The sequence below is a fragment of the Symphalangus syndactylus genome, chromosome 21 (genome assembly GCF_028878055.3).
Source record: "Symphalangus syndactylus isolate Jambi chromosome 21, NHGRI_mSymSyn1-v2.1_pri, whole genome shotgun sequence".
Classification (NCBI taxonomy): domain Eukaryota; kingdom Metazoa; phylum Chordata; class Mammalia; order Primates; family Hylobatidae; genus Symphalangus; species Symphalangus syndactylus.
Genome location: NC_072443.2, coordinates 12,077,065 through 12,091,192, shown reverse-complemented (window position 1 = coordinate 12,091,192; position 14,128 = coordinate 12,077,065). Strand labels below are relative to the sequence as shown.

The following is a 14,128-nucleotide window of genomic DNA, read 5'->3' as shown; positions in this document are numbered from 1 at the left end:
GCTCCATATCTGTGGATTTTGCATCTATGAATTGAATCAACTTCAGATAAAAAATATTCAAAAAAGAAAGGCATCATTGCATCTGTACCGAACATCTGATTTTTCACAATAAGTTGTTAGATAGTATTAGCATATTTACAGCAAAATTAATAAAAGCTATCATTATGTTCAAATTTATTAGGCTCAAAATGTCTAGAAATGGTACTTGATACAAAAATCTACAATTAAATATGCATTGGTATCTTAGAAATCTTAAGTTTCTTCTCGCCTAAGTAGAAATACAGATAGTTTAAGTGCTTTTTGTTTTGATTTCCTGGAAAATATATCACTAATCTCAGAAATGTTAGGATATTATCATTACTGCAAAAATTATCACATTAATAGAACCTGTGAGCAAGGAACAATGAGCCATCATTTTCAACCCTTGAAAATCTTTGTCTAAGTCAGAGATGAAGATGGACATGCTACAGAAACTTTTGCTAGTAGTGTTGCCTCCATTTTAGTCAATCCAGGTCAGCCTTCTCTAATTCAAACTGAAACTGATAATCAGAATATTACTGAGTTGAGAAAGAGAGAAAGACTGAGATTCAAATGATGACTACTAGGCACAGGGACATTTAAAGTCACTCAATATAGCTGAGAATTATTTGAGTGTACCAACATATCTAGGGCTGAAATCTGGATAATGAAAATAAATAATCAAAGACATGGCAAATAATGAAATATTGTGGAATTTAAAAAAAACTATTAACATAGAAGTTTAGCTTTTGTTCTTCAAAATACTTTGACAAATCTTCCAAAAACTAAAACAGTACAGTTTAGAGAGTAATGTTCTAGAATACTTTAAAAAACGACTGAATTAAAATATCAATTAATGAATTACTGGTTCACAACGTAGGCTTTTGACAGCAGTGGCTAAATAAGGCAAGCATATCATCAAAACCAATGGTTCCCAACCTAGGTGTCAAGAATCACTGACTGGTAGTCACCTTATTGTAAGTTCTCACTGAGTGAGTAGTTATGTTAGTATAAGGGGTTGGGAATCTATATATGCATTAGGCATTGTCTAAAGACTAAATTATGTTGTTATACACATTTGACACTATATTTCAAAGAACGTACATGTTTTTACCATTAAAATGCAGATTATATTGTTCCCTTCTTTGTGTCCATGTTACTCAATGTTTAGCTCACATTTATAAGTGAGAACATGAGGTATTTGGTTTTCCCTTCCTGCGTTAATTCAACAAAAACCAGGGCCTACTTGAGGGTAGGAGGTTGGGGGAGGGTGAGGGTGGAAAAACTACCCATCAGTTACTATGCTTATTACCTGGGTGACAAAAAAATCTGTGCACCAAACCCCCACAACGTGCAGTTTACCCAGTAACAAACCTGCACATGTACCCCCTGAACCTGAAAGTTAAAAAGAAAAAAAAAAAAAAAAAGAAAAGAAAAACCATTAGACCCAAACATTTAATGTGCCTTTTACACAATGAATGATCAATTATGGGAATGTGACAAGACACAAGAGCTTGTGCCGGGGGGGGCAGTAAATTGTGGGAAAACAACGAGGAAATATATGGGGGAAACTGAAAATAACTAGGGGTTATTTTAGTAGGTTTGTTTGTACAGGTCTGTTTCGGAAAGGCTTCCCAATGTCTGGTGATGAGAATGTCCTCCTATTCCTGGCACAGGAAAGGCAACTTTTTCACGGGTAATTTTATGATTTGCTTTTAGGTAGAAACGAGGAGATCAAAGAGCTCTTTCTGCATCTGCTGTTTCTCAAACAGCTTCAGCTCAAAATAATCAATAAGCCAAAGTGGCATATTTCGGGGTAGCATGTTCTGAACCCTTTCCTAACCAAATTCAACTTCTCACTAATACTAGAGATGACTATTCCTCCTATGAACACTTTCATTTTAGTCACCTGAATTATAATTTTTAAAATGTTATAGGAAAATAATTTAAGGTTGTAAAACTAAAAATAAGAATTCCCTCATTTACTTAGGGGCTTTTTTTTTTTTTTTTTTTTTGAGACAGGGTCTGGCTGTCACCCAGGCTGCAGTGTAGTGGTGCGATCTTGGCTCACTGAAACCTCTGCCTCCCAGGCTCAAGCAATTTGTCCCACTTCAGCCTCTCAAGTAGTTGAGACCACAGGCACATGCTACCAGACTGATTTTTATATTTTTTGTAGAGATGGGGTTTCGCCATGTTGCCCAGGTTGGTCTCGAACCCTTGAGCTCAAGCGATCTGCCCACGTCGGCTGCTTAAAGTGCTGGGATTAGTGAGCTAAAATGCCTGGCATGCTTTTTTTTTTTTCTTCTTCTTAATAAAGGAGAATGCTCTCAACAAAATTATTTTTCCGACACAGAATTAAATATTTAATAGTTATTTTCAATGTTATAGTAAAATAAAAATCATGTGTCCATCATTTTACATGCTTTTCCCACAATAAAGTACAGACTGAGCTTCACACACCAAAAAATGCAATTTTAAAGTCACAAAATTTAATCGTTTTTGTGTATACTTTTCTCAATCAAAGGACAGTAAAAGAACAATTGCTATATAAGGATTCATTTCTCTTTGACGCAGAAAGAGATCATCATATTGAAAATGTTAGAATCTACTTACTTTATATAATTGGTAGCCATAAAGGAAAAGCTTATAAAAGCCATAGAGAAAGTTTCAAAACATCGGTTTAGACATGTTTCTCTGGCCTATAATTTAAAGAAGAAAATTTTCTGTGTCCACTTCTGCAATCACCCAGTTCTGTGTCTACGTTACCCAGGGAACACAATAGCTTCCTTTAGAAAATGTGGCCTTTAAAATCCAGAAATTTCTACAAATTTAAACACTAAGTGAAAGGCAACGCATGTGAAAGAGCTTTATAATTATGAATTGCTACCATATATTATTCAAGTATCAGGAAACTACATGTTTTAGCAATACTGCTTAGAATTAGAACAAGCCTTTTCAAGCAGGTTATTTGAGCAACTCATTTGTTTGTTTCACACGTTCTCTCACTTGGGTACTCCCTCACTGTCGTGCGCACGCACATACACACAGATGCACACATACGTACATACATGATATGGGACCCACACAGCACCACAATTCCTACATCATCCTTTTTCTGTGAAAATTTATCTCTGAAAATATGACTCAAAGCCAATGTACACTTATTTTAAACTACCTTCGTTATATGGTTTCCAATACATAGCACATAGGATAAATTTAGCAGGACACCTTAAAAGGTCATCTGTTATCCATAGCTACCTCCCTATGCCTGGCAGAGGACCTTCTCATAATAGGTTCCCAATAAAACTTTGAAACTGATATTCAGAATGACAACACTGACTTACCAAGAAAAGCCAAATTACATATATTGTTTTTTATAATTGGGGAAAGTACAATAAATTGTCTTTACTCCCCCATTCATTTACTAAGTACATACAATGTACAAGATACTGCGCAAGAAACAAAAATAATGAAGACATGGTCTTCGTGTACATGTGACTTACAGCCTGTAAAGGGAGATTAGGCATGCATATGAACATGCATAAATAGAGCAAAGAGCAATATGCAATGAGAGGGAGAGTCAGGGAAGAAGAATATGAGGGATGAGCCACATATGAAGACTTTTGAAGGCTGGGTTAGGGTCTTAAGACTTATTTTATTAGTTAAGTGTCATAGTGTTTAAAATTCCTGAGAAAGGGTATCACAATAAAAAAAAAATTTAACCCGGAGGTTGTAAACAGTATAAAGCAGACAGTGGAAAGACTAAGTCGGAAAAAACAGTCAGGAGTCTAACAACCGTCCAAGGATAGTTAAGTATGGCTAATCTCTGAGTGTGGGAAAGGAGAGACATAGACTGAGTTTTAGAAGTACAAGTGACAGTACTCAAAAGTAAGGAAACTGAGGCTGAATTAGGGAAACAGAAGTGGAAGGGGAGAGCAGTTGTGCCCAAAGATAGACAGCTTGTTAAGTGGTAGAGTTGGGAGGTGTGTGTAAGTCAAATGTAGATCTGATTACCTTACTCTCTATATGTGGCACCAATTTTATGCCAAGAATATGGCAGTGTTTTCATATACAGTTTCTTGTTTATTTCTCAGGTTGAAAATCTTTATATTGTTATATTTGAGACTTTGTAATTTATTTTGGCTCACGGTTCTGCAGATGATACATACAGGAAGCATGATGCTGGCATCTGCTTTTGGTGAGGGCCTTAAGAAGCTTACAATTATGGCAGAAGGAGAAGGGGTCCAGGAATGTCACATGGCAAGAAAGAGAACAAGAGAGAGCGAGGAGGAGTGAAGCTCCTTTAAACAATCAGCTCTCATGTGAGTGAGAACTCAACCACCTCCAACACTGGGAATCACATTTCAACATGATATCTCGAGGGGACAAATATCCAAAACATATCACATTCCAAGCATAAAGAGGACAGAATGAAAATGACGAGAAGAATAAAAATAGAAAAATCAGATAAAATGATATCCATCTAAATTACTGACACGATTAGATATACAAGATTGCCATTCCTAAAAGTAATGTTGAGGTCTGAATATCTGAGATTTACTATACTTGTTCTAGTCCATTTCTTATTCATTTGGTCCATTTGATCATTTTATTAGTAAATACAAAACACTGGACCATAAAATTTACCTTGTTCAACTGGAAAAAAATACAGTAGGGAAAGAATGACAATTTTTTAATAGTTTTTTTTTTAAAGGAGATCAAATAGGTCCCTATCTTGGATAGCATTTTAAAATATTATGATTTCTTGTTTTAAATTCAAGAGCTTCCTAAGTATTTGACATTATCTATCAACAGGTTGAAGTAGATAAGAAGTTTCGAGCCTTATTTTATAATCCTTAAATTTTATAGTCCTTAAATTTGACCCAAGGAAGAGCCAGTGTTCTGAAGGAGGCCTGTACTAATAAGATTAAAGAACAGTGAAGGCATGAAGACTCTTAAATTCAATGGCTCTTCAAATACTTCAAAAGCTGCTGTGTTTGCTCAGGCACTTGATAAAGTGTCTGTTCAAAGTATAAGGATTTTGATGTAAGAAGTACTATCATTTATATCATTCTGCACTAAACTCACTTCACTCCCACTGATGAAGCTAAGGAAATTTATTGTAAGGTACAACCCTTGAGGTTTCAAATTGAGTGACAAAAAGAAGAGTTCTCCAGTGACTAGATGACTATAATGATGGCAGAGCGGGTAAGTTACCATATATCTTCAAATCTAAGACATCACCCATTTCAAGATGAATTATTTTATATATCTCTAATGAAGAGAAAAATATCACTACCACATCAATATTGTAAGATACATGCCAACTGAAGACAGGCTAAAATGTGAAATAATGTAGGTTTTTGGAATAGGAATTTAGTATAAGTTATTTTATATCTAATTCTTTAATCAATCCATTCATATTACCACGATTAAAATAATGCCCAGGAAGTAAGTGATCCCAGGAAAGAGAATTTATACTGAAGGCAGAAAATATTAGGTTCAAAATTCTAAGGAATGTTTTAATTAATGGAAATGTGAACAAATGTCTGGTAGGGTAAGAACAGTTGCTGAAAAGCAAGGAGAGTTTAATGATTGTAGTAGTCTGAAGAGATCTATACTGCACAGGGCTTGCCACAATGTTCTAACACAATCCTTCCCTTTTTATGTTACATGGATTGAATTTATTGCTGGTTATAATCCACAAAACCTAAGGTTATAGCTACCTAGCATCTCAAATAGATCTGTCCATTTATTTTATAAACATAGCTAAATTATGCCTACTTTATTGTCCTGAATCACAGAAAAGGCTATAAACTACAACTTTCAGTTTCTCTCTCTGGTCTCTTTCCAAATGCAGGAGTGGCAAAGACTTGTGATATATTGCTATATAGATAATGAATGTGCAGGTCTGTTAGTGTGTGGTGGAGGGGTGTTGTAGGTATGTGTGTGTGTGTATGTGTGTATTTGTGTATCTTATTTAGGTAATTCTATTTTTACTTCTGTGATCTAGAATACACACTAAACTTAAACAGTCATCATTAAAAATGATAGTTCTGCTAGCTAGCCATTTGTAGAAGATTGAAACTGGACCCCTCCTTACACCATATACAAAAATTAACTCAAGATGGATTAAAGACTTAAATGTAAAGCCAAAACTGTAAAAACCCTGAAAGACAACCTAGGCGATACCATTCAGGACATAGGCAAGGGCAAAGATTCCATGACGAAGACACCAAAAGCAAAAACTGACAAATGGGATCTAACTGAACTAGGGAACTTTTGCACAGAAAAAGAAATTATCAACAGGGTAAATGGACAACCTACAGAATGAGAGAAAATTTTTGCAAACTACGCATCTGACAAAGTTCTAATATTCAGCATCTATGAGGCACTTAAACAAATTTACAAGGAAAAAAACAAACACACTGATAAAAAAGCAGGCAAAGGACATGAACAGACACTTTTCAAAAGAAGATATACATGCAGCCAATAATCATATGAAATAAAGCTCAACATCACCGATCCCTAGAGGAATGCAAAACTACAAAGAGACACCATCTCACACCAGGCAGAAGGGCTATTATTAAAAAGTCATCCCATTACTGGGCATATACCCAAAGGATTATAAATCATGCTGCTATAAAGACACATGCACACACATGTTTATTGTGGCACTATTCACAATAGCAAAGGCTTGGAACCAACCCAAATGTCCAACAATGATAGACTGGATTAAGAAAATGGGGCACATATACACCATGGAATACTATGCAGCCATAAAAAAGGATGAGTTCGTGTCTTTTGTAGGGACATGGATGAAGCTGGAAACCATCATTCTCAGCAAACTATCACAAGGACAAAAAACCAAACACCACATGTTCTCACTCATAGGTGGGAACTGAACAATGAGAACACATGGACACAGGAAGGGGAACATCACACACTGGGGCCTGTTGTGGCAGGGGGGAAGAGGGGAGGGATAGCATTAGGAGATACACCTAATGCTAAATGACGAGTTAATGGGTGCAGCACACCAACATGGCACATGTATATATATGTAACAAACCTGCACGTTGTGCACACATACCCTAAAACTTAAAGTATAATAAAAAAAAAAAAAAGTCAAGGCTGGGCAAGGTGGCTCACGCCTGTAATCCCAGCACTTTGGGAGGCCGAGGCGGGCAGATCACGAGGTCAGGAGATTAAGACCATCCTGGCTAACACGGGGAAACCCCGTCTCCACTAAAAAATACAAAAAATTAGCCGGGCGTGGTGGCAGGCGCCTGTAGTCCCAGCTACTCGGGAGGCTGAGGCAGGAGAATGTCGTGAACCTGGGAGGCAGAGCTTGCAGTGAGCCAAGATCACACCACTGCACTCCAGCCTGGGCGACAGAGCAAGACTCCGTCTCAGAAAAAAAAAAAAAAAAGTCAAAAAATAACAGATGCTGGCAAGATTGTGGAGAAGAAGGAACACTTATACACCATTCGTGGGAATGTAAATTAGTTTGAACGTTGTGAAAGTCAGTGTGGTGATTCCTCAAAGACCTAAAGACAGAAATATGATTTAACCCAGCAATCTTGTTAAAGGGTACATACTCAAAGGAAAATAATTCATTCTATTATAAAGACACATGCAGGCACAGGTTCACTGCAGCACTATTCACAATGGAAAAATCAGGTAATAAACCTAAATGTCCACCAATGACAGACCAGATAAAGAAAATGTGGTACACATACGCCATGAAATGCTACGCAGCTATTAAAAAGCATGAGATCATGTTCTTTGCAGGGACATGAATGGAGTTGGAGACCATTATCCTTAGCAAACTAACACAGAAACAGAAAACCAAATACTGCATGTTCTCACTTAAGCAGAGCTAAATGAGGAGACCACACGGACACATAAAGAGGAACAACACACACTGGGGCCTTCCAGAGGGTGGAGGGTGGGAGGAGGGAAGAGGATCAGGAAAAATAACTAATAGATACTAGGCTTAATACGTTGGCGATGAAATAATCTGTACAATAAACCTCCATGACACGTTTACCTATATAACAAACCTGCACTTGTACCCCTGAACTTAAAACATAAGTAAAAAAAAATGAGAGTTCTGATATTTTAATTACTTTTCAAAACTATTTATGGCCATGTGAGCTTTATGATTATATTTCTTTCAATGGAAAATATCCAGTTAGTTTTTTTTTTATCTCCCTGACTTTAGTTTTTAAAAATCCCCAATATTATAATATTTCTAAAATAAAATTTATAAGAAAGTAATGTGGAATTAAACAGAGAACTTGCCCGGGCGCAGTGGCTCAGGCCTGTAATCCCAGCACTTTGGGAGGCCAAGGCGGGTGGATCACCAGGTCAGGAGATGGAGACCATCCTGGCTAACACGGTGAAACCCCGTCTCTACTAAAAATACCAAAAATTAGCCAGGTGTGGTGGTGGGTGCCTGTAGTCCCAGCTACTCGTGAGGCTGAGGCAGGAGAATGGCGTGAACCCGGGCGGTGGAGCTTGCAGTAGGCCAAGATTGTGCCACTGCACTCCTGCACTCCAGCCTGGGCAACAGAGCAGGACTCCATCTCAAAAACAAACAAACAAGCAAACAAACAAAACAAACAGAGAACTTACTAATCAATGTAATCAAAGCAAATTTTAAAATATAACAAGCCAAATGCAACTTTTTTCTTTATACATATATGTGTGTATATACATATATATGTATATATTTGTCGTTATTAGATTACCTTAAAATTTTAATGACCTTGAAAAAAGCAAGATCTTCATGCATAAGCTAAATATGCATTCAAATTTGTGAACACTGTCTTCGTTAAAAGTATAAATGACACCCGTACATTTTAATTAAGTGCAAAACAGAAGCATATTTCTATTATAGTCTAGGATGTGCTCATTTCATCAACAAAAGGTTTCTGATTTTAGACTACAAAATAAACCCCAATCCCTGCAAGTATGCTTCTTCAGCCATACATTTTTAGAAACTGTACAATGCAAAATAGCAATAAAACAAGCTCAAAGGATGAGGGGCTCAAATGTCACTACCAGGTTAATTAATGGATTACTATGCTTTTTGAAATGTATTTTCATGCAAATTATTAGTTTATTTTTAAGCATGCTTAATGACACACATCAGTAAATAGCAAATCAAATGGTAATACAAAATTTTGAGTACTACATATTTCTCTATGTAAATAGGACAATTATTCTAAATACTTTACAGAATACTTCTGACTAACCTACTTGGAAACTTTTCTGTATCCTAGAAGATTATATAACTTAAATTTAAAAAGTCACTGTTTCTCAATAATTTGAGAAGGAAGAAGAATAGAAAAATGTGCTCACACTTCTGCACTAACCTCTCCCTAAAACTGTTGCTCTCTGTCTGTGCCTTCAGGATTATCCAAAGAACTTGTAAATTCAATTATCTGATGAAGCGATGGCAATTATTTAGAACTGAAAAAGAAAAAATAACAGATTTTTATTCACCTTTTTAACCAAATCTTTTATTATCAAAATGAGTTTACACCCTGCAGACTCAACACTTTCTAAAAAAAAACATTGTGCTTTTAAACTCAAAATAATTTTGATTCAGGCTATAAACACCTTCCCCCAAACAAACTTACTCTGGGAACAGCCTTCAATGGAGTCAAGCGCAATATATCTAAATAAAAAGATAATTGCAAACGGGGACCTCTGAAAAATAAAGACAATCATAAGCAGTAAGAAAGCATTATCCAAGCCATTTCAGGCAGAAAGACAGGGATAGGAGACAGCATTCTAAAACACTAAAATATGGTGAGTACCTCCATGAGCTTTAGGGTCTAACAACTGCATTCTAATTCCAGTCCTACCAATTGCTAACTGTGTGTCTTTGAGCAAGTTACTTACTTCCCGGAGGCTCCGTCTCTCATTTGTAAATGGAGGTAACACATCAGAGGGTGGGTGTAGAGATTAACTGAAGCAATCGATTATTGAGTGCTTAACACCCTATCTAGCACTGGGAAAAGTGCTCAAATTATTAGCTGCTGTGGCTATTATTATTATAGACCCTGGCTCGCTTAAACTGCTGTCTCAAGAATTATATAAAATGTTTATCTTCAAGGCTCATATTTTTCATCAAGAGATGAAAAATATAAAAGTGGGTCTATTAATTCCTTATTTTACTTTATATACTTGACTTGGCCTCTTCTTTCTTTATGATCCTTATTTCTAGTCCTCTTTCTCTGTGTCTTTGTTCTCACCAGAATTTGGTATTTAAAAATTTTTACATTAAAGTTTAATCATACAGTACATAGAACTCTCTGAGGACTAGCGTCTTTTTTTTAATTTTAGGGTTTGTCTTTTTTTTTTTTTTTAAGAAGGTACTTCTCAAGTTTATGAGAAATACTGAGAGAGCTTTTGGTGACGATCCTACCTGAAAATTAAATACCTCCACACACTCTCCCACGCCTGCCTTGATTTTTCACCATAGTATTATCAGCTTTTAACATATTATAAATTTAATTATTATATTTTTGCTTCTCAGCCTTTTGGCTAAGATCTAGTGTCTGTTCTTATCAGTTTAATTTTTGTCTCTCATTATTAAAATACAATCTATATAAGAAATTTCTTTTTTTTTTCTCTGCCATATAGCACGTAGATTAGAATCTGGCATTTGGTGAGTATATCTTTTCATTATTTTCCTATTGCAGTCTCCTCCTTGGGTTTTAATTTTTAATCTATGCATGTTTTTGCTAAACTTTAAGAAATAATTTCATACTACTTTGGTCATCAAAGACCAAACTTGATTTTTTTCCCTCTGTTTCATAGAGTTAACATATAAGACCTGTATAAATATAACTTCTATCACAATTCCATTTCATTACCTATAAAGTTTAACTTAGACATTTTGAAAGATTTCATATTCTTTATAAATTTATAACAGAATATTTATAATAGAAAAAATCCTTCATTTTGGATAATTTATAATAAAATGCATGTTAGTTTGAAGCAATTAATTCTCAAGCTAACTACTCTGATTGGTATGAGCCTTGAAGATAAACGTCTTATATAATTCTTAGCTGACATGGATACATGATTCCAGGTTTATTCAAGTCAGCACAAACTCAAAGACTTTCCGTACCTACTTTACTGGTTAGCTTTCTCTAAAAAAACGACTGAACTTAAGCACAAAACATCAAAGGGGTTTGTCAAAATAATACATCTAATATTTTGGCAGGGCCAGAATATGCTCTTAGGTATAACAGTTTCTACCACTCTACTACCATCTTCCAGATAAAGCCTGCAAAGTGCATAAACTTTAATATATTTAAAATTTGGAAATCTGATTATTTTAGCTGTGGTAGTAGAAACATCATTTTTCTTTATTTGAAGTCTTAACTTCTTTGGAGTCATATAGTTAACGTATAGTCCTCTTTCTCTTTTAAGACTAGATAGAAAATCACAGTACAGGTCTCACTCAGTGCTTTAGAAAGCCGAAGAACAGGGGCTAAACTAGTGTCCCATGAAAAACTGTAAAGCAAAGTTTGCAGGTGTGCATATCTGCATCATCACTTCAGTCTTTCCTGAGCACTTCTGGGCACATAGCCCATAACTACATCAGATTAATTATTGTGAGGAGAAAGATTCAAAGTAAACATTTCCCCACATGCATTTAAAAAATTGGGTACATTTTATACTGTTTGGGTGATGGGTGCACCAAAATCTCAATCACCACCGAAGAACTGATTCATGTAACCAAACACCACCTGTTCCCCAAAAACCTATGGAAATAAAAAATAAAAAATAAGCAAAGGGAGTTTTAAACACACATGCATGGGGATATTTTAGTCAAAGGTACAAACTTTCAGTTATAAGATGAATAAGTTCTGAAGCTGTAATGTACAATACGGTGACTACAGTTAATAATAATGTGTTATATACTTGAAATTTGCTGAGAGCTGACCGTAAGCATTCTCACGCACACACAAGAAAATGGTCACTATGTGAGGTGAGGAATATGTTAATTAGCTTGATTGTAGTAACCATCTCACAAGGTATATGTATATCAAAACATCACACTGTACTTTAAATATAGATAATTTTTATTTATCAGTTATGCTTTAAAAACAAAAATAAACAATGGGGAAAGGACTCCCTATTTAATAAATGGTGCTGGGTAACTGACTAGTCATATGAAGAAGAATGATAGTAGACTGCGACCTTTCACCATACACAAAAATTAACTCAAGATGGATAAAAGATTTAAATGTAAGAACTCAAACTATAAAAACCCTAGAAGAAAACCTAGGAAATACCTTTCTTGACATCAGTCTTTGCAAACAATTTATGGCTAACTCATCAAAAGCAACTGAAACAAAAACAAAAATTGACAAGTGGGACTTAAACGAAAGAGCTTCTGAACAGCAAAAGAAACTATCAACAGAGTAAACAGACAACATACAGAATGGGAGAAAATATTTGCAAGTTATGAATCTGACAAATGTTTAATATCCAGAGTCTTATGGAATTCATAAGGAACTTAAACACTCAACAAGCAAAAACCAAATCACCCCATTAAAAAATGGGCAAAAGACATGACCAGACACTTCTTACAAGAAGACATACAAGCGTTCACCAAATACATGAAAAAAATGCTGAACATCACTAATTATTAGAGAAATGCAAGTCAAAACCACAATGAGATACCGTTTTACACCAGACACAATGGCTATTATTAAAAAGTCAAAAAACAACAGACGCTGACAAGGCTGCAGAGAAAAGGGAACACTTATATACTGTTGGTGGGAAGTAAATTAGTTCAGCCCCTGTGTAAAGCAGCTTGTAAATTTGAATGTCTCAAATAACTTAAAACAGAACTACCATTCAACCCAGCAATCTCACTACCAGCTATATATCCAAAGGAAAATAAATTGTCCTACAAGAAAAAAAAAAGACATTTGCACTTGTATGTTTATCACAATACGATTTACAATAGGAAAGGCAGGGAATCAATGTAGGTGCCCATGAATGGTGGATTGGATAAAGAAAATGTGGTATATGTACACAATGGAATGCTACACAGCCATTGAAAAGATGAAACCATATCCTTTGCAGCAACATGGATGTAGTTAGAGGTCATTATCTTAAGTGAATTAACACGGGAACAGAAAACCAAATACTGCATGTTCTCACTTATAAGTGGGAGCTAAACATTGGGTACACATGGATATAAAGATGGAAACGATAGATGCTGGGGATTACTAGAGACAGGAGAGTGGGACGGAGGCAGTGTCTGAAAAACTACCTACTGGGTACTATGTTCACTACCTGGCTGATAGGATCATTCACAACCCAAAACTTTGCAACACACAAACAAAAACAAAAGCAAACAAAAGAACCTCACGTAACAAACCTGTACACGTATGCTATAAATCTAAATAAAAGTAGAACTTAAAAAGATATATATACGTATAGTTGGAAAACATTTTTCCTCTTACATTCATCTGTGCTTTTGAGTGTCAGAAACCAGGATAGTATTACCCCCGCAGAAAAACATTTAGTCAAAGGCATCATTAACCTCTACAAACATAAATAGAGAAAAAAACTAAAATTAGTGAGACACACTTCATGTACTTCGATGGCATTTCTAGCGGGCAACAAAAAGACGAATTATCTGGTGACCAAATGTAAAACTGTACTGAATTTAGAGAAACTAGATTTAAATCACATTTATTCAATTACTAGAAATACGACCTTGTGAAAATTATAAATCTTTCTGATCCTCACATGTAGATTGAGGACAAAAAATGCTTGCCTAACCAGTATCACTGGAGATGATGTGAGGGTAAGATGGGTTAATGTAAATAAAAGTATTCACATATTGTAAATTGCCATCCAAATTTAACTTTGGTACTAATTTTGATCTCTTAATATAAGCTTGTATTTCAGACACATGATTCATATGACTAATCTAATTAAATTCTCATAAAAATTGAAAAAAAAATAAGCTTATATATATCTTAACCCAAGTAATTTTGTTTAATTTGAATGGGCTGAGCTAGGTTATACTAGAGTTTTCCAGTTTCAAAAATTTATAATTCCATGC

General features: G+C 35.3%; 1 protein-coding gene across 2 annotated transcripts in view; it reads right to left on the bottom strand.

Moving 5' to 3' along the window:
• Window positions 1–14,128, bottom strand: part of GBE1 (1,4-alpha-glucan branching enzyme 1) — a 282,806-nt gene that overhangs the window by 11,007 nt on the left and 257,671 nt on the right. The window contains exon 15 of one of the 2 annotated variants that reach the window (XR_010118596.1): window positions 10,377–13,602. The exons of the other annotated variant lie outside the window; for it this stretch is intronic. The gene's annotated coding sequence lies outside the window, so the exon portion shown is untranslated. Of the gene's footprint in view, window positions 1–10,376; window positions 13,603–14,128 lie in introns of those variants that run through there. 2 annotated transcript variants of the gene reach the window in all.